At 39.5% G+C, this 20,946-nt stretch overlaps 1 protein-coding gene, 1 long non-coding RNA gene and 1 pseudogene across 2 annotated transcripts in view; 1 reads left to right on the forward strand and 2 right to left on the reverse strand.

The window, feature by feature from the left end:
• Nucleotides 1–20,946, forward strand: part of LOC118561874 — a 951,216-nt pseudogene that overhangs the window by 917,774 nt on the left and 12,496 nt on the right.
• LOC118561876 (kinesin-like protein KIF20B) overlaps nucleotides 1–20,946 on the reverse strand; it is a 366,850-nt gene that overhangs the window by 156,080 nt on the left and 189,824 nt on the right. The window lies entirely within an intron of this gene.
• The window catches only part of LOC118561891, a 53,505-nt gene that overhangs the window by 681 nt on the left and 31,878 nt on the right, over nucleotides 1–20,946 (reverse strand). The gene's annotated exons all lie outside the window — the stretch shown is intronic.

Raw genomic sequence — 20,946 nt, forward strand, 5'->3', positions numbered from 1 at the left:
CTCAGAGTCAGACTGGTCCCTCTTTCTGGAGAAAAGAACCAGAGTTTCTCTGAATTCACTGTTAGCAGACAGTTAAACTGAGTTTTTACATCACCTGCTTTCTAGGTAGCACCAGGTTCTTCAGCAGAACAGCAGAGATGAGTCTGAGAACCAGAAGGCAGTCAGATCTGAACTCCTCCCACTAACCTACCTGTCCTGCCTCCATCACAGCTGAAGCTCCGCCTCCTTCCAGGTAGCAGCTCACCTGTGTCTCAGTGGTTCACATCTTGTTCTTCAGCACTTTGGAGCGTCTGAACAAACTGTAAGTTTGCTTTGTTTCCTACCAGAACTTTGTCTTGAGGAACTTTCCTCTTTGTTTCTGCTCTCTGATGTCTGGAGAACATGTTCACTTCTGATTTCAGCACAAAGTTTCATCTCTGCTGTCTGAAGACTAATCTACAGGATTATTAGATTATTGATGAACTGGAACCAAACAACATGATGAACAGCTGATGTTCAGATGTGATGTTTAGATGAGCAGAACTCTGTCGACCCAATCAGAGCTTCACGGCTCCAGATGATCCGTCTAAAATCTAAATATCTGGGAGCTTAAAGACAGGAACGTCCTTCATGTTGAGTTAAAACCACCTTTTAACCTCCAACCAGAAACTCTGGACTCTGAGAAAAACATGTGATCTAAAGGTTCTGCTGCTGTTCTGCTAAAGTTACAAAGGTCCAATTGAAACCTGAACCGTCTCTTTAGAGGTTCTGCAGCTCCTTAAACTTTGTGGATCGTCTTAAAATGTGTTTCTGTCCCTTTAAGAACGATGGTTGGTTTGATAAATGCAGATTGCTGAGAATCTTCACCAGCATATTTCACTTACAATAACACAAACCGTCTTAAAGGGGAAGACCCAGGACACGCTGGAGGGACTAAGGCCTGGGAACGCCTTGGGATTCCCCCGGAGGAGCCGGGGAGAGAGACGTCTGGGCCTCCCTACTGAAGCTGCTACCCCCGCGACCCGACCCCGGATAAGAGGAAGATGATGGATAGATGGATCATAACAAAGGTTTTGGAAATAAAATTAGAACATCATTTTATTTTAATTGCGTAGAGCCAGGGAAAGAAAAAGACGCACAAATCGGTCACACCTCCACGATCTGAAACGAGGACTAAACTCTGATAATCTACCTATGTGTGTTCTCACTTTGTTTATTCCTTGTACCAGCTTCTAAATCTGCGTCTTATGCACGCCGCAAAATTTGAGAGAGAGAGAGAGAGAGAGAGAGAGAGAGAGAGAGAGAGAGAGAGAGAGAGAGAGAGAGAGAGAGAGAGAGAGAGAGAGAGAGAGAGAGAGAGAGAACTTTGGTTTAACTCCAACAGCCAACACAAACAGAGATTACTAATGGTCTAAACAATGTGTCAACCAGTTACCTTCAAATATAATGCCATGACAATTCAGAGCAAAGTGACTTTATTTTTAAAGATGGGAGTATGCTAGATTTTTTTTTTTTTACCATCAGAGTAGAATGTTAAACTACCGACTGACATTTTTAATCATAATATTTTACTGAAGCAGAAGTCGGCACAAAAAAAGAATGAGAAAAGACAAAGACTGGCAACATTTTAAACAGTGTGCAGTAGTTTGTGATAAAACTGTTTGTTAACAGCTTCAGTTGCTCAGTTGGGGTCCGTTCTTCGTACGTTGCTTAAAACATCCAAGATCAAATGAGACATCCAAGATGATTTCATCCGGCTAATCATAATCCGGCTAAGTGGGTTCTTCGAACACACCTGTTGTTTACGATTAGTATCACTGGATTGAGTTATCTGAGACAACTGCGCGTTCATGCGTTTGTTTAAAAGGGGAAATGTATCGATAGTAGAAACAATGATCAGCAACGCTGCCATTGGCTGTTCAGCAAAGAACGCCCACAGTTTTTCTCTCAAGCAGAACACGAGCTTTTAATGGAAGGTTATGCCGAATTTGAGTCATTAATTAAAACACCTCAAAATCTGTTAAAGCCAGGAGAGAGGGCCGGCAAAAAGCAGCAGACAAAATTAATGCATAAATACTGTCCATGGTAGATGTTTTTATCACATTCTACAGCATTGCATTTTAATAATTTGATATTATTTGTTCTTTTATATCAGAGCCTCCACGGGACCCACTAGAACATGGGGAAAAGTAAAAGTGAAATACAAGAATATTCTACAAAATGGTAGCCTTTAATTATTACACTTTATTTTAAAAAGCCACTTGTTATGTCAAGAGATCCAAATTTCAGTGTCATTCCTTAGAGACGGGAAGTAAAGGACACGTGCAAACTGGGAATTTTAACAAAAAAAAGAAATCTTTATCTATAAAAAAATTAAGTTCTTCATTTTCCAAGTCATCCACGGTTTACACAGTAAAACTGTATTGCTCCGTGTCTAGATAATCCGTCCATAGTTTTTTCTAATACAATATACGGCTCGACAGGAAGCAAGCCTTTCAAAGTAAAACTAAACTTCACAATAAAATGGCCCGAACAACTCTTCTTACTGAATATGATAAAAATAAAAAGCAAACTATCATACAAATAACTTAAATATTTTAGATTTATGGCTCCAACATCACGTTTTCCTCTTTAAAAGCTACTGTTAAATGATGTGTTTGTCTGTTTATAACAGCCACCAAGAAAATCTCTCTACAATTACACTGTCGCGCTGCGCTAAAGGATCCTGTCTATTGCGCAATACGCAATTAATTCAAAAAGCTCTAAAATTATTCTTGCACCTTCCGCAACAGGTTGCTGTCGTAAAAATGGACATGGCTACGGCAGACTTCCCTATCTCCTCCGCTTATACAGCCGTGATCTAATCTTGTTTACATGAAATAAACCTGCTCTCGAGCAGGTTTAAGCTGGCGCACATGTTGCTATGACAACAAGTGCAGGAAGTCTTTCGAAGAACCAAACGATCCAAGATCATGCCAAATCGTCAACAATCAAATCCTGCTAACTGAGTTAGCGACGTACGAAGAACGGACCCCTGGTTTCTTGGACAGAAAAATAAATAAATACAAGTCTAGCAGCCCAGATAAAAACAGTAGCTTCAATGAAGGTTAGCTTGTCAATTCAGCCAAGCTGACATCTTCTGGTTACAAACCAACAACCTTCTGATGTCAGGTTTGTAGGTGTAAACCCCAAATCCACCCAACACAGTATGTTTTAAAGGGTTTATTGAGACGTAGAATACTGGCAGACGAGGCAGACAGGAGTGGAAAGGAGACCCTAAAGGATGCAGACAGACCAGGAGGTGCAGGCGGTGATGAACCAGAGCCGGTGGTGAAGGCAGGAGTTGACTGGAGCAGATAATGCAGGCTGAAGGTTCACCAGAGCAAGCAGCAGGACCTCACAGGAAACAGAGCAGACTAGCAGCAGGCAGACACTGGAAACCTTCAGTGAGGGCTGAACACAGGCAGAGTTTCTACATCCAGCAGGTTCAGCAAACAGAACCAGGAGTGTTACGACAGAGCACATAAAATCAGACCAGACCATCTGGCAGTGAGTGGGTGAATGAGGCAGGTATATGAAGGCTGGGGAACATATTTACAGAGCTGGGACTGCTTAGTGGCAGCAGGAGGAACTGGTCTGAGCTGATAACGGTGACAGACGACTGGACTGAGCTGATAGGATGGTGACAGACGGCAGAAGGCTGAGGGAAGTGAAACTATTTAGTCCTGAATGTCCAAGACTATGATACTGAACTCATGATAAAAACATAGAGACATAACACACAGCACTAAAGCAAAGACAAAACGCTGAACATACAGGCTCCTCACAAAACCTGAGCACAGATCACTTTTCTGATCAAACTTTGTCATATAAATTACAAAATTTAGATGAGGAAATCCTCTGTTCACCTAGACAATGGCATGTTCACATAGGCAACACTGCTATGTGTTGAGTCTTGTCAACAAAACCATCAGTCACAAAAACATCCTTCTAATCAATTTTTATTAAAGAAGACGCAATTTAAAGCTGAGGAAATTGCCCATGTCATAATACATAGAAATATGGACTTTCATTAAACCGTGACACGTCGCCCATCTCACCGCCTCAACCCAGTATTATTATCAATACATTTTACTGGGACAAGACTATCAGCTCCCAAATAATATTTATTATTTATTTATTAATTTTTGAACCATTGCAGTGAGACGCAAAGCATAAAGGGCTTCACTTCCATACTGCTATAATCTGGGGTTAAAGGAGGGCTATTCCTATAGATTTTGCCCTTTAAAACTATTACTAGTGGTTAAAGGCGAAGCATGTAGTCCATGCCTCACTGGGTCTGCTTCAACCACAAACATTAATCTGCTCAGGGAGCAACTTCAAACTCAGTCAGCTGCTGCCTTAAAGAAAGCCTGACTGTGACCAGGAGTGGAGTGAGACAATAATTCAGGCTGGGAATTTCATACCATCCCAGGCCACGCCACCACCAACATAACCTTAGAAGCTGCAGGTGTGTTTTGGGCTCTTACAAGGTACCTGAAGGCTCCTGCTCTGGTTCCTTATTGCAGGGCTTTTCACCACCTCCATGCCAGCAGGAGCTATTGCAGCAGCACTTCTACTCACTGAACTGACACTGCTTTCTGTTAAAAAACATTAATTCAAACCCACTTATTTTTCAATTTACTAATTTACTGTTCAATGCACTGGCTATATTCACATAACAATAAATATATTAAACTCAGTGGGATTTTACAAGGTTAAACAAAGTAAAATACAACAATATAACAATGATTTCAATATTTTTAGAATTTAGAATTTGAGTTTATGCAGGGCACACTACATCAGAATTTAAGGACATTTTAGCATTCAATTTCTTTTCCATTGGCTCTTTGTTAACCATATTTTAAAGTTTTAATACATTAAAACTTTAATTGAATCAGTGTTGACCCTTGGTTCCTTTGGCCTTCCTGTGGTTAAAACACCTGTGTGGCAGTTTGGAAGACAAAGGAAGAGACACACTCTCACAAGCAGGTTTCAGCTCATGGTCAAATCACCAGACACATAACTGCTAAGGAGGAAATTAAGTTACAGTTATGAAGATATTGTTTATTAAAAGGTAGAAGTTGAGTTAGAAATTTTAAAGATATTGTATTATGGCTTGTGGCCTGGTAATGTTCATTTTTTATTGTGCTAATGGTTGAGCCACACTGGAAATGTTTGATGTAAAATATTTGTTTGGAAGTAATTCAATTTTTCAACCCAAATTCTAAATCCTCTGACAAACCTAAACACCATATTCAACACATAAACACAATGGAAAAGGATTTAAGTTGTGCCCAGTGTCCTTCTTTGTGATGACCAGACATTTCTCAAATTTGGGCAGGAGCTGAAACATCAAACCAGACATAACTTGACACCGAGCCTGAGGAGTAGTGTTCCCTCCAAGCTGCTCGTGTGAGCAATCACGCACTGTATCTGGATTTAGCACGCACAGCTAATCTATGCTGCGTAGTAAATAAAATTCAAGCTGAACTGTAAATAACATAATAATAAACCAAGTTATTTTGTACCATTTTGTAACTCTGGTGAGACGGTGCTCCACGGTCACTCTCTGTGAGCGGATTTGAGTGCACGCTCCGATCAGCACCAGGCAGACGCCAGGAGGGCAGACGCCTTTATAGTTGGGCAGGTTTGTTCTGGGTCCTGTTTCAGGTGTTAAACGATTTGCTTATTTGCGGTCACCCCTGGTGATATATAAGCTCCTGTTGCCCGGTTGTGCATATATATATATATATATATATATATATATATATATATATATATATATATATATATATATTAGGGCTGGGCAAGTTAACGCGTTAATTTTGCGTTAATTCATTAGACTATTAACGGCGATATTTATTTTATCGCGCATTAACGCATGTTGCTCACATGCTTTCAGTCAGTGTCAGTCAGCAGGCGCGCTGAATGCAGCGCGCTGTCACGGCAGCACTCTCCCGCTTCCCCTCCCCTCTCGTACATGGCTCAGCGGCGCCAGCCAATCAGCACGCAGGCTCAGCCTGGCCCGCCCACTCAGCTCTCACACAAACTTCAGCGCCATCTGACAAACTTAACAAAGAAACAGCTGAGAGAGACCGCAGCAGCGAAAAAACATGAACAGAGGAAGTAGCACCGTTTGGCTTTTTTTTAATACCGTAAATGAAATCAAGCTGTATGTTTTGTAAAAAGACGGTTCATTTCAGTGGAAACACAACAAATTTATCTAAGCACGTGAAAAAACATGAAAACGTCGAGCCCCAGAAACGGAGAGAGGAGACGAAACTTCTGTCACTGCCCCGACAGACCCACAGACTGACGTCACTGACTGAGGCGTTTCAGTCCTCCAGGGAACATCCAGGTAGATCAGTGGATGGATGGATGGATGGATGGATGGATGGATGGATGGATGGATGTTACTGGAGCCCACACATAACATGTAATTAAGACCTTGAAAGAACCCAGTACATATATTAAAAAGTGTTATTTAAGATAAGATAACATTAGTTAATCCTTTTTTTATCCCACGACGGGGAAATTTATAGGATTAAAGCAACAGGCAGGTGCACACAACACAAACAAAATTACATAAAGATTGAAATATATAAGAGGTGGATTAGCGAAAAAACACTGAACATAACATTATTATTATTATTATTATTATTATTATTTAATTGTAATAATAAAATAAAAACAACAAAACCCAAAAGGTCAACAATTTCATGATACATCAAGCTTTGGGACTGGCTAATATACAGCAGGTCAAAAAAGGCCATATTTTGGCTGCAGTGCTTGCTGTTCTCTTATGAAGAAAAGATCAACTAGTGCACTAAATTCAATAGATGGGTTGAAAATATCCAGTATAAAATAAGTGCTACAAATGTTTTGTTCATATGGCAGCAGAACATTAAAATAAAAGTGCTCTTTACACTACTTTTGAATTCATTCTTGGAGTTTGTAAATACAATGCGATTAATCGCGATTAATCGCGATTAATCAGGGCGATTAATCGCGATTAAATATTTTAATCGTTGCCCAGCCCTAATATATATATATATATATATATATATATATATATATATATATATATATATATATATATATATATATATATATATATATATATATATGTGTGTGTGTGTGTGTGTAAGAATGTGGATATAAACAGCATGCAAAAATAATATACAAGGAACTTATTGTTGTTGTAAAAGTTCAGGATTAGACGCGTGTAAGAGAGTGAAAAAATAAACGATAAAACTTGTGACTTTATTGAAATTTAAAATGAGTATTACATTATATGTAAATGCTTAATACCATGTCTATCTTTGTTTAAGAGGCAAAAATAATATTTCAGCATGAAATATTTATTTATTTACAATTTTTTTTACACATTGTGTAAACATCAGGGCATTATGATTAGCAATTTAGCCATTATTGGCCAGAGTTTAACATTTTATGGCACTAGGGTGTTTTCATTCCAATTCTAAAAAATGCTTGAAAATAAAAATATTTTTTGTACAAGCATGTTTTTTGTCATTTATTCAATACTTTCAGAAATAAAAAGATAAAATATGCAATTAATTTGCAATTAACCGTGAGTTAACTGTAGAGATTATGCGATTAAAGATTTTTATTTTTTTTATTTTTTTTATTAGTTTTTTTTTTAATAATTTTTTATTACAAAAATTAGAAAGTTACATTCCACGTTTGCATGAAGGGAAAACAAAAACAGCAAAAATAAAGTAAAGTACATAAAAGACACTTTTCAACATCAACAATTAAAGTACATAGCCAGAGTAACAAAAATTAAATATCAGTTAAATTAATTATGAAGTTAAAGTAGATAAATGTTGTAAACATTTTGATGCTGATTTATCCTTTAATCCCGAAATGCAGATTATATAATTTTTTAAATCAACTTTGAAAACACTGAAAAGAGGTTTGTTCTTCATAAATTTTGATTTATGGATGAAGAATTTACCAAGCAAAATAAAAAGATTGACTATATATTGTATAGAGGGGTTTGAGTCAGAGAAATAAAAGAAAATGTAAAAACTGGATAAAAGTATGTTTGAGCCAAAGTGACCATTAAAAAAGCATTGCATATCATTCCACAGAAAAGAGCTTTGTGAACAGCTATAGAATAAATGGTCTAATGTTTCTATTTCCAAAGAGCAGAAGGAGCATTTTTCATCTACAGTGGGGATAAATTGTGAAATAAGCTCATTATAGGGGTAAAAGTGGTGAAGGATTTTAAATGTTATTTATTTTACTTTGTTTGTAATTAAAAATTTATGTGGGTTACTCCATGCTCTATTCCAGTTAATGTTTTCTTACAGGGGGACCATTTGTACCTGGAGGCAGGGATAGAGTTTGCACATAGAAGGTTTTTAATAACTTTGTTGTTGACTTTTCTGTCTAGAAAAGATAAACCATTCATCGAAATATTGCTGAGCCAACAACATTCATTTGATCCAAATCTTTCTCGTCTCTAAGTAGGGTGATGATCCCATGGCATATGGCTCTGGTTACAACGTCAAATTCTTTTCTTGGAGGATGGAAGTTAAATTTATGATTAAAGATTGTAATCATTTGACAGCACTAGGAGGGAGAGAGAGAGAGAGCGAGATGTGTGTGTGTGTATGTGTTGTGAATATAAAAATCAATTGGTTAAATCTAAACATTGTGCTCTATATTATTTCATAAAGATGTGGTATAGACAGAGATTAGGAACAGACTTTTTGGGGGAGTAATAAAGAGATAAAATTACTAATATGAGAAAAAAAGTCAAAGGAGAATAAGATAAAAAAACGACAGAAGTGATAATATTTTGAGAAAAAATGTCTTATTATGAGAATTAAGGGGAAATATTTCCAGAATAGTAACAGCTTGCAGAATTATTTTAATCCTTGAGTAACAGGGCCAGGTTAGATTCTTTAAATTATTTTTATTCTTTACGAGAATAAAGTCAAGAGAATGAGGCCAAAGAGATACAAAAATAAACCTGTATTATTACAAAAATAAAAATATTACAAATATAAAGTTTATTCTGAGATTAAAGTCCCTCTGATACTGTTTAAGTGTCTGAGTCTAACAGCAGATTTGCCACATTCAACATGGCTGACGCTCTGACTCATCCGCAGCATAGGGAGACCCCACCCAACAAGGTGTCTACATAGATAACGTCGATGGGTTATTCAACGTTCCTCACGGTTACTTTCGATTTTGCATTAAAGGCGTAGAATAGGTTATTCGATGGATCGACGGTGGTTCTGTTTGGTCTCAGTCTGTTGTTCAGATCTTGTTCTTCAGCACTTTGGACCGTCTGAACAAACTGTAAGTTTGCTTTGTTTCCTACCAGAACTTTGTCTTGAGGAACTTTCCTCTTTGTTTCTGCTCTCTGATGTCTGAAGAACATGTTCACTGCTGTATTAAGCACAATTAGCTGATGATACAACAATTTTTTTAAAAGACTCCTCTGAAGTTTCTCTGGCACTTGAATTGATAAACTTATTTTCTGATACTTCTGGCCTTTACTTAAATGTGAACAAATCTGAATTAATGACTGTTAAGGAATGTGAACAATTCCATCTCTGCAATATTCCAATTTAAGAAACCATTAATTACTTAGTAATAATGTTAACCAAAAAACAGAACACTACATGTGACCTTAAATTTAGCCCAATTTTAAAAAGAACAAAGAAAAAATTTAACTCATGGCTCCAAAGAGACTTATCCCTTCAGAGCAGAATATTACTCTCTAAAACTGAAAGAAGATCCAGAATAAATAGTTATGATGCAGGAGGTCTTAGCTTTCTGGACTTTACAACAATTAACAATACATTCAAAGTGAACTGGATTGAAAATTGCCTAAAAAAATCCTACCTCAATCTGGAATTTTATTCCTCACCACATATTCTCTAAGACAGGTGGTCTTAAGGTTGTTTTGCTGTGTAATTATAACATTGATCATATTCCTGTCGCTCTCTCTAGTTTTCATAAACAAGCCCTTTTAGGATGGTCACTGATTTTAAAACATAATTTTTCTCCTAATAGGTACTTTCTTTGGAATAACAAAGATTTATTTTATAAGAAAAAATCTCTGTTTTTTGAAAACTGGTTCAGGAATAATATCATACTGGTAAGTCAACTTTTCAATGAAAAATGCAACCTCTTTAGTTATCAAGAATTTCTGCCATTTTAATATTCCTGTAAGCCCAAAACAGTTTCATTGTTTTTGATTCTATTCCACCACTTGTTATAATCTTATGTAAAGGTCAGACTTCTCTGTTCTCTGAAGGCCCAAGACCTCTACTTGATCTAACTGATACTTATGTGGGTAGACTGTGTTTTAAACCCAAATCTCCTAAAAATAACAAACATATTCACATTTTATTCCAAGAAAACTGCACCTCAGTTCCTTATGTAATTTCAGTCTGGTCTGGTCTAAGAAGTTTGCTGGAAGAAAATGTGGTCTCTACCCAATAAATATTTACTAGTCAACAAGGTTAAAGAGGTTTCCTTTAAGATCATCTCACTGCTGTCTGACTGCATTCAACTGACACTGATATGAAGCAGAGAAGAAGAGCCAATCAGAGGAGGAGCAGCTGATCTTTTTCCAGCACTAATGATGTAAAGGATGATCAGAGTTGATGTGCAGATGAATGATTTGTGTTTCCTCTGCAGGTGAAGGTAGAAAGTGTGTGTGAGCTGATGTGGATGTGAATTCAGCAGCATGGATCAGTGTGAGGACAGAGAGGAGGGAGTCCCTCCCTCTAAAACCACTCTGTGTGGGGAAGCTGAGAGCCAGAGCCACGCTCAGAGGTGAGATCAGCATCTCTAAGTGTCCAGAGCCCTTTTATAAAGCTTGTGTATGCACAAAATAAAACATGAAACTTGCATACATTTCATGTTTTATTTTCATTCTTTCTTTCATTGTAATATCACTCTAAGTATGGCTGTCACAATCCACAAATGCAATAAATACAATGACAACAAAACATTCCATGCCAAAAACAATAGGAGTGAGAAGAACAACAATTCTTATTAACTCTTACCTCATATTTCATAAATCAAATATTACAGCCTTGCCTATGTGCTTGAGCACAAAAAGCAAAACAAACAAAAAAATGAATATTTCAGACACTGTCTAATACACACACACATGAGTACATACATATACTTTCTCTTTATATTACTAGATATTTTCACTTTGCTTGCAATTGATGGATTTTTAAACATTAAACCGAATAATATTTGGACAACATTTTAGATCATTTTCCAACAAGTTCCATTGTTTCACTCCAGTTACAGAAACACACATTCGTTTAAATGTGGTCCTTGCCAGAGGATATTTAGTAATTTCTTGTTCTGCTTGTTTCACTGTTTACAGTAAACGGGTTTGCAGACCTGGTGGTTATAAGCCATATTTAGCTTCATGCATAACTAATGATGTTTGTAATACAACTAAGTCCTTCAGTTTTCATAGTCCTGATTTATTTAATAGTCCTTCAGTTATGATCCTCTTGCACAATAAATAAACACATTAAATTATTAGCATACATGTTGCCTTACTGTCATGGTTTGGTGGCGAGGATCCAATGAGGCGGAGACAGAAAAAAGACTCAAATCAGGCTCAGAGGGGCTGGAACAGGAAAAACATGACTGGCTCGGGAACAGACTTCAATACATGATCCACAGAAACCACAGAGCTCACAGAGCGACCCGACAACAGGGAAACAAACCAAGGGATCTTAAATATGGAAGGAAATTAAGCATCAACAGGTGAGTGCAATCAACTAAGTCTCAGGTCAGAGTTCCTGACACTTACCCCTCTACAAACTACATTAAATATAGAAAAATCAAAGAACAATGAAGACTTTTAATTATTTTATAGGTCAACATATATTTCACTTTACTGAAAAACAGCTATGTTTTTACCAATTTTCTTTTTAACATAGATTATGTGAGACTTCCATTTAAATTTTTCATCAATGAGTCCTAAGAACCTAAATTCTGATACAATTAATATTCAAGTCAATATTTTCGAGGAAATTTTGATTTGTAAATAACACACACACACACACACACACACACATATATATATATATATAATTTTATTTAGTGATAATTTTTTTCAACATATTGTCTGTTTTCTAAATAGATAACCCAGTGTAATGCTAAACCTCTTTTTCTATATATGTATAATTTTGTTATCAATATGCTTTGATCAAGTGCATAAAAAGCCTTTTTTCAAGGCAGTTAAAAACTCTAATTGTATGGTCATTCTTTTTAATTTAGAGGCAGTAATTTTATTCTCACTGATTTCACCTACATATAGGGATTGAATCATTTTGCTTTCACCTTTCCAGCTGTCATTATTCAGTGATGGAAGAGTTTGGCAAGATTCCTGCCAACAATGAGGGAAAAAAAGAATAAATTTATCAGCCATTTTTTCATGATTTATCTCAACATTCTGCTCATTTATCAGATAGGATGCTTGACCATAAATCCTATTACTACCTATAGCTGATGTATTGCACTAATTCCAAGATTTTTGCTGATGCCTGTCCCCTCTGGTGACAAGTTGAAATGAAACCATTGTCATGCAAGAGCATGGGAGAAGAGAAAAAAGTTAAATAAGTAATAACCCATTAAATATAAGGTAATTATATGTTAGGACATCACATGTTTTTGTTCTTTTAGAGGCATAATGTCTTCTGAGTTAAGAAAGTTAGAAATATAATTTTTTTATATAATATTATATAGAAATAGTATTTTATTTTAAACGGAAATGTTTCATATTCTTTCTATGGGGGAGTGTTGGCCTAGTGGTTAGAGCAGTGCGCTTGCGCTCTGAGAAGGATGCAAGTACCCGGTTTGATCCCCACTACCTGCACTCTGGGTCCCTGAGCAAGACCCTTAACCCCTGATTGCTCCCCAGGAGCCGCACATGGCAGCCCACTGCTCCCCAAGGGGATGGGTTAAGAAGAAGAAGTGAATTTCTCCATTGTGAGATCAATAAAGTTCAGTTATTATTATTATTATTTTATTATAGTCATTTTTCAGGGTAAAAACATAACTAGTTCTATTTGGTCAATAACGGAGGGGTGGACTGGCCATCAGTAGAACCTTTCCTGGTGCTCCCAAAGGTGGTCTGGCCTGTTGGCCCGGTCCAGTCCGCTCAGCGATCTCAAAGGTTTGGGTTGCTCTTGATAACAGACAATCTTATGCCTTTGCTTTCCTGCAGTCAGTCTCACAGACACTGATGTCCTTGAGACAAACGTCCGCTGTCTTAAGCAGCAAGGACAGGTTCCCCTCGTCCACTAGACTGCAGGCAGGTCTAAGCAGCCAGAACCAGGCAGCAGCAGCCAGTCTCTGAGCCTGAAGTGGAAAGGGAATCACGGATCCCCCAAGTCGCCCATAACACAGAAAAAAGACAAGTGAGCGAGTGCATGAACGCCATAGATTGTTATCAAGAGAAATCAAGTAGTTGGCTGGAAATAAGATAAGATAAGATAAGCTTTATTGATCTCACAGTGGAGAAATTCACTTGTCCCATCGGCTCAATAGTCAAAAGTCAGAAGAAGGTGTCAAAGTAGGTAAGTAGAATCAGTTAGATACAGTTATACAGCTATATACAATATACAATTCTGTACACTCCTATGTATAAATATGTTATTGCACATAAGTTATTATACAGTTTATACAGGACTATTGCACAGGCTTATTGCACAGTTTATACAGTTTATACAGGATTATTGCACAGGCTTAATGCACGGATTGTAGCACCTTGTTTAAATAGCTTATTGCACATAAGTTATTACAGTTATTGTTGCAGCTATGGTGCGTGGTTGCAGTCGTTACTCTAATAGTTACACTTATAAAGCTATGATCAGGTAGCAGCAGGAATGAGTGACCTTTATAACATAATAATATAACACCATAATAATAATAATAATAATAATAATAATAATAATAATAATAATAAACACAGCACATTATTGCACGTAGTTACTGCAAAACACTTGTTACAGTAATTGTAACAGTTATACTGTTATATGTATAGTCCAGAGATTAAATTTACATGAGTTGCATATTATTGTACATTAGTTATTGCATATTACTAATAACGGTTATGGTCACAGTTACAGTGCAGCATTGTATAATCTGGTTGCAGCAGGGATGAATGACCTACGGTAGCGCTCCTTTTTACAGACAGGGTGTTTTAGTCTGGCACTAAAGGAGCTGCTCAGCTCCTCTACAGTCTGGTGCAGGGGGTGGAAGGTGTTGTCCATGATGGATGTGAGCTTGGACAACACCCTCCTCTCAGCCACTTCCTCCACAGAGTCCAGAGTGCAGCCCAGGACAGAAGTGGCCTTCCTCACCAGCTTGTTCAGTCTCTTTCTGTCCCGCTCTGAGCTGCCAGGAGCCCAGCAGACGACAGCGTAGAGGAGGGCTGAGGCCACCACAGAGTCATAAAAAGTTTTTAGCAGAGGCCGGCTCACTCCAAAGGACCTCAGCCTCCTCAGGAGGTGGAGGCGGCTCTGGCCCTTCTTATACAGAGCATCTGTGTTATGAGTCCAGTCCAGCTTATTGTTGACGTGAACACCCAGGTATTTGAAACTCTCCACAGTTTCTATGTCCTGCCCCTGGATGTTCACAGGTGAGTGAGGTGGGGGTCTTCTCCTGAAGTCGATCACCATCTCCTTGGTCTTACTGGTGTTTAAGCACAGATAGTTCTTCTCACACCAGTCCACAAAGTCCTCGATGACCGACCGGTACTCCAGCTCGTTCCCCTCAGACACACAGCCCACAATGGCCGAGTCATCAGAGAACTTCTGAAGGTGGCAGCTGTCCGTGTTGTAGGTGAAGTCCGAGGTGTAGAGGGTGAAGAGAAACGGAGATAGAACGGTGCCCTGGGGGGCCCCGGTGCTGCAGAGTGCCACCTCTGACTGACAGCCGTGCAGCCGCACGTACTGAGGGCGGTTTGTGAGGTAGTCCATAAATGAGGCGGAGTTGACTGAATTTATTACTTCTGCTAAATGTGCTCCCGATACAGCAGATACAAATTCTGTCAGAAGTAAAAGATCTCTGTTACAGCATCTTATCTTTTTAGCACACTGCTGGTCCATTTTCATTTACAGGATAGAACCGAGCTCCCTCCATTCCATGAAAACTGCCCCCATACTTACTCTGAGTCTCAACAAAGTAACAGTTGAACAGTTTGAACGATTTGAATGAGAGCGGCCAGCACGTCATGTGCTTGCCCTGAGAATTCAGCCCAAATACGTCTTTCATGAACTGACTAAGGGAGCTTTGGATGGTCTGAATGAAAAGGACTCAGGATTTGTTTCAGAAACAGCTCTTTCTGCTCTGGAAACACGGCTGGACTTTATTCAGAAGGATCAATAATCAGGAACATGAAGGAGGATTGGATCGGTTCTGATGGGAACCATTTAGAACATCAAGTTTATGATGCTTCTGGTTCTGTTGTGTCTCACAGCTCTTTATATTACAATCAGTCATATTTAAAAAAAATAAACTACACTCTCTAAATGTGTTAAAAAAAGTTTTCTTCTGACAGGATTCCTAAGACACTGACAGAAACACATCAACCCGAACCAGGACCCAGCTGTGTGTCCTTTAAGAGCGATGATTCAATGGATGCCGTCATTAACTTCAAATCTTCAGGACCTTCATCCTCAGAGAGGTGAGCTGTATCTAACTGCTGGAACTGTGGAAACTGAGTCAGTCTGAAATGTTTTTATTCCAACATGTGTTTAACGTGAGCTCAGCTCTTTTTCCCACATTTCTATGTTCATATGTGAAGCGGTGTGTGTTGGATGTTCTCCAGAACCACAGCAGTGAAAGTGGAAAGAATGGATGTTGTTGGAGGCGTCCTGGATGCTGCTACATCATGTTTAACAGCTCTGATCTGTTTGCTTTTGGGGCCTCATTGATTAGTCGCCATCATTAAACACTTTTCTCTGCTTAAAGTCAAAGATTTAGTTTGGACTGGAGCTCATTCTGATTGGTTCTGTTCCATGTTAATGAGCTAACTGGACTCTTTAGTCCCTCTCCCATATTCATAGTGATTGAATCAAATCCAACATGAAACCAACTGGACTTTCTTTCTTTGTTCCTGAACCTTTTTGTCATCGTATCTGAAAGTCTTCCTCAGTTTTAGTGATGAAGAGTTTCAGTTCTTCTCAGCTGGAGCTGGAACAATCACTGGGATCAGAACCAGAGACTTGGTGTTGTTCCCTCACAGGAGTTTAGAGCTGCAGCTGTTCTTCAGCTCTTAAATATCTCAATGGATTTATTACATTTCAGTTGAGCTTCAGACAAGTTAGCAGAACTGCAGCAACTCATTAAAATGGGTCCAGAAATGCTCTGGTCTAAATGCTTCTCTAGATTTTTCTTCAACAGCTTTATTGTTACTTTGGGAAATTAATAAAATCCTGATTTCACTGCAAGGAATCATGTTGTGATATTTTAGCCAATCAATACCCCTAGTATGGACCGGTCTCCTCAGTTGGGCTCTGAGGTTCTGGAAATGACCCGTTACGTTTCTTTAAGAGCCAAGAACAGAAACCCAGTTCCTCCCAGTGAGCTCTCAGATGTTCCAGTTCTATTTGCAGACAGAGGTTTGATCCGTTATCTCCAGAAATCAGCTGCCCTGTTCTGATGAAAACACCTTCATGTCTTCATGTCTGGAGTGTTGATGCTGATCAGGAGGTTCTGCTGCTTCCTGGCTCCATGTCAGACTAACAGTGGATCACATTTCCACGACCCGCTGGGAAATAGCTGCTAGAGCCAGTCTGACCCATCAAGACTTGGTTCCTGTGTGTGTTGTGAGAGCAGTTCAGCAGGGAAGGAAAGCTTCATCATGTGGTTGGTGGAACCAAGCTGAGCTGAAGTGGACCATCAGAGGTTCTGCTGGTTCTTAGTGGATCAGCAGGAACATTAAACATCTCCAACTACCTGGTTCCTCTGGTTCTCTGATCACATCCAGATGTCCTTCATGGACCTTTACCTTCTGATTGTCTCTGTGTGGACAGATATAATGTGAGCTCACTGGCTTCCAGGGACCTACAGGATCCATTTTAAAATACTCACCATCACATCCAGGACAGAACCTTACATGGACACACAGCCACATATCTCAGACCTCCTCCAGGTCCACACCACCTCAGATCTAGTCATTAGAACCTGCTGGATGTCCCACACACTGTCCTGAAGACCTGTGTGGACAGAACCTTCACCTCCACTGTCTCCAAGCTCTGGGTCACTGTCCCCACCAGCATCAGATCTGCTGACAGTGTGGACAGTTTGAAGTCCCAGTTCAAGACCCACTTTTTAAAATGTCTACTGGGTGGTTCTGCTCTTCATCCTTTTATTTTATCTTCCTCTTTTTAACTTATTTGTATCGTGTTCATTTGATGCTCAGTTTTTCTGTTTTAAGGACTTTTACTGTGAAGCTCTTGGTGATTTCATCTGTGAAAACTGCTGGATGAATATTTACTTCCTTCCTAATTGTTCTGGTTCCTCCACAGAGTGGACCAGCAGAACTCAGAGGTTCCCAGAGGTCCATCTGCCCGGCAGCATCAAACCCAGCTGGACTCCATATTTATGGTCTGTACATGTACAACAACTACTTTTCCATCGGTTCTGTTCAGTCGTCTCCATGCTGGACTTTGTGGACCAACATGGTTCTGATGTTTGGATCCATGATCTCAGTCTGATGTGTTCTTTATATATTATTCTGTTCCAGCTGCTGGAGGACAACATTGTCACTTTTGTAAAGAAGGAGCTGAAGAAGATTCAGAAGGTTCTGAGTCCAGATGACCCAGACTGCTCAGAGAGTCAGAGAGATGATGAGGAGGTGTTGGAAGGTGAGGATGAAGAGCAGAGGAGGAGCAGCAGAGAGGCACTGATGAAGATCACTGTGAACTTCCTGAGGAGGATGAAGCAGGAGGAGCTGGCTGACCGTCTGCAGAGCAGTAAGAGGATTTCTACAAAGATTTAACCTGATGGATAAATCACACATTTACTGATGTCTGAAGAGATGGAATCACATTTATTCACATCATCTTCAGAAGATCATTTGGTTTCCTTCCTGATTTCACTTTTTGTGTTCATTTAGGACATATTGCTCCAGTACAACATCAACTTAAATCTGGTTTGAAGGAGAAGGTCCAGTGTGTGTTTGAGGGGATTGCTAAAGCAGGAAGTCCAACCCTTCTGAACCAGATCTACACAGAGCTCTACATCACAGAGGGAGGGACTGGAGAGGTCAATGAGGAACATGAGGTCAGACAGATTGAAACAGCATCCAAGAAACCACACAGACCAGAAACAACCATCAGACAAGAAGACATCTTTAAAGTCCCACCTGGAAGAGATCAACCAATCAGAACAGTGATGACAAAGGGAGTGGCTGGCATTGGGAAAACAGTCTTAACCCAGAAGTTCACTCTGGACTGGGCTGAAGACAAAGCCCACCAGAACATCCACTTCATATTTCCATTCACCTTCAGAGAGCTGAATGTGCTGAAAGAGAAAAAGTTCAGCTTGGTGGACCTTGTTCATCACTTCTTTACTGAAAGCAAAGAAATCTGCAGCTTTGAACACTTCCAGGTTCTGTTCATCTTTGATGGTCTGGATGAGAGTCGACTTCCTCTGGACTTCCAGAACCAGGAGATCCTGACTGATGCTACAGAGTCCACCTCAGTGGATGTTCTGCTGACAAACCTAATCAGGGGGAAACTGCTTCCCTCTGCTCGCCTCTGGATAACCACACGACCTGCAGCAGCCAATCAGATCCCTCCTGAGTGTGTTGGCATGGTGACAGAGGTCAGAGGGTTCACTGACCCACAGAAGGAAGAGTACTTCAGGAAGAGATTCAGAGATGAGGAGCAGGCGAGGAGGATCATCTCCCACATGAAGACATCAAGAAGCCTCCACATCATGTGCCACATCCCAGTCTTCTGCTGGATCACTGCTACGGTTCTGGAGGACGTGTCGGAGACCAGAGAGGGAGGAGAGCTGCCCAGCACCCTGACTGAGATGTACATCCACTTCCTGGTGGTTCAGACCAAAGTGAAGAAGGTCAAGTATGATGAAGGAGCTGGAACAGATCCACACTGGAGTCCAGAGAGCAGGAAGATGATTGAGTCTCTGGGAAAACTGGCTTTTGATCAGCTGCAGAAAGGAAACCTGATCTTCTATGAAACAGACCTGACAGAGTGTGGCATCAATATCAGAGCAGCCTCAGTGTACTCAGGAGTGTTCACACAGATCTTTAGAGAGGAGAGAGGAGGACTGATCCAGGACAAGGTGTTCTGCTTCGTCCATCTGAGTGTTCAGGAGTTTCTGGCTGCTCTTCATGTTCATCGGACCTTCATAAATCATGGTGTCAACCTGATGGAAGAACCACAAACATTTATGTTCTTAAAATATATTTTTAATCTATTTTTTAAACCTAAGGACCCTGAAACTATGTCTTTTCACCAGAGAGCTGTTGATCAGGCCTTAGAGAGTCCAAATGGACACCTGGACTTGTTCCTCAGGTTCCTCCTGGGACTTTCACTGCAGACCAATCAGAGACTCCTACAAGGTCTGCTAACACAGACAGGAAGTAACTCACACACCAATCAGGAAACAGTTCAGTACATCAAGGAGAAGATCAGTGAGAATGTGTCTGCAGAGAAAAGCATCAATCTGTTCCACTGTCTGAATGAACTGAAGGATCGTTCTCTAGTGGAGGAGATCCAACAGTCTCTGAGATCAGGAAGTCTCTCCACAGATGAACTGTCTCCTGCTCAGTGGTCAGCTCTGGGTTTCATCTTAGTGTCATCAGCAGAAGATCTGGATGTGTTTGACCTGAAGAAATACTCTGCTTCAGAGGAGGTTCTTCTGAGGCTGCTGCCAGTGGTTAAAGCCTCCAACAAAGCTCTGTAAGGACACAGATTGTTGCTGCTTTTATTTCTGATAGTGAGAAATCTGATAAGATAAATATTGATTCATATTGCTTCAGTTTGTCTATAATGGACCAGTTTACCATAAAAGGCAACATAAAGATGTGTAACATCCGACAAATCCATCAATCTTTCCAAGGAGAACATTGGTGACTGTAAAGAAATCCACAATATTTCTGATGAATTGTTTAATAGCAGATTTTTCTCCCTGTCTCCTCAGACTGAGTGGCTGTAACCTCTCAGAGAGAAGCTGTGAAGCTCTGTCCTCAGTTCTCAGCTCCCAGTCCTCCAGTCTCAGAGAACTGGACCTGAGGAACAACAACCTGCAGGATTCAGGAGTGAAGCTTCTCTCTGCTGGACTGGAGAGTCCAAACTGCAGACTGGAAACTCTCAGGTACAAAGTTCTGCATCCTGTTGAAACCAGATTTCTGTCCATTACCTGTTATAACAGGATGGAAATATAAGTTTATTGACATTATTCATGATGCAATTTTGACACTGTACAATATTTACAGTTTCTGCCCTGAAATATTTACACACATATTTAACAATCTATACAGCAATATATCTTATATCTCTAATGTACATAACACTAATGTGTATTGTATATATTTTTGATTATCTGACACTTTGATATTATTGCGCTGTTTGGGGCTGGTTTCAATCTCGTTGTACATGTGTGAAACATACTGATTCTGTTATATTCTACAGACAACAATATGTTACCTCAATGCAGAGAAGCTTAAAACAATCACCTGGGCCCCCACAAGTAATGGGACCCACTGATTACCCAGCCATTTAACAGTACCCCTGAAATATTTATGTGTGTTTAAAAAAAAAAAATAATAATAAGATTTACAATCAAAAAAGTTTCCAAGTTTCTAAAATGGACTATTCTGTCTCAGCAAATAAAGATCTCAGAATGCAGTGCGCTGATTGAGCAGCA

This window comes from Fundulus heteroclitus, unplaced genomic scaffold, assembly GCF_011125445.2.
Source record: "Fundulus heteroclitus isolate FHET01 unplaced genomic scaffold, MU-UCD_Fhet_4.1 scaffold_75, whole genome shotgun sequence".
Lineage (NCBI taxonomy): Eukaryota > Metazoa > Chordata > Actinopteri > Cyprinodontiformes > Fundulidae > Fundulus > Fundulus heteroclitus.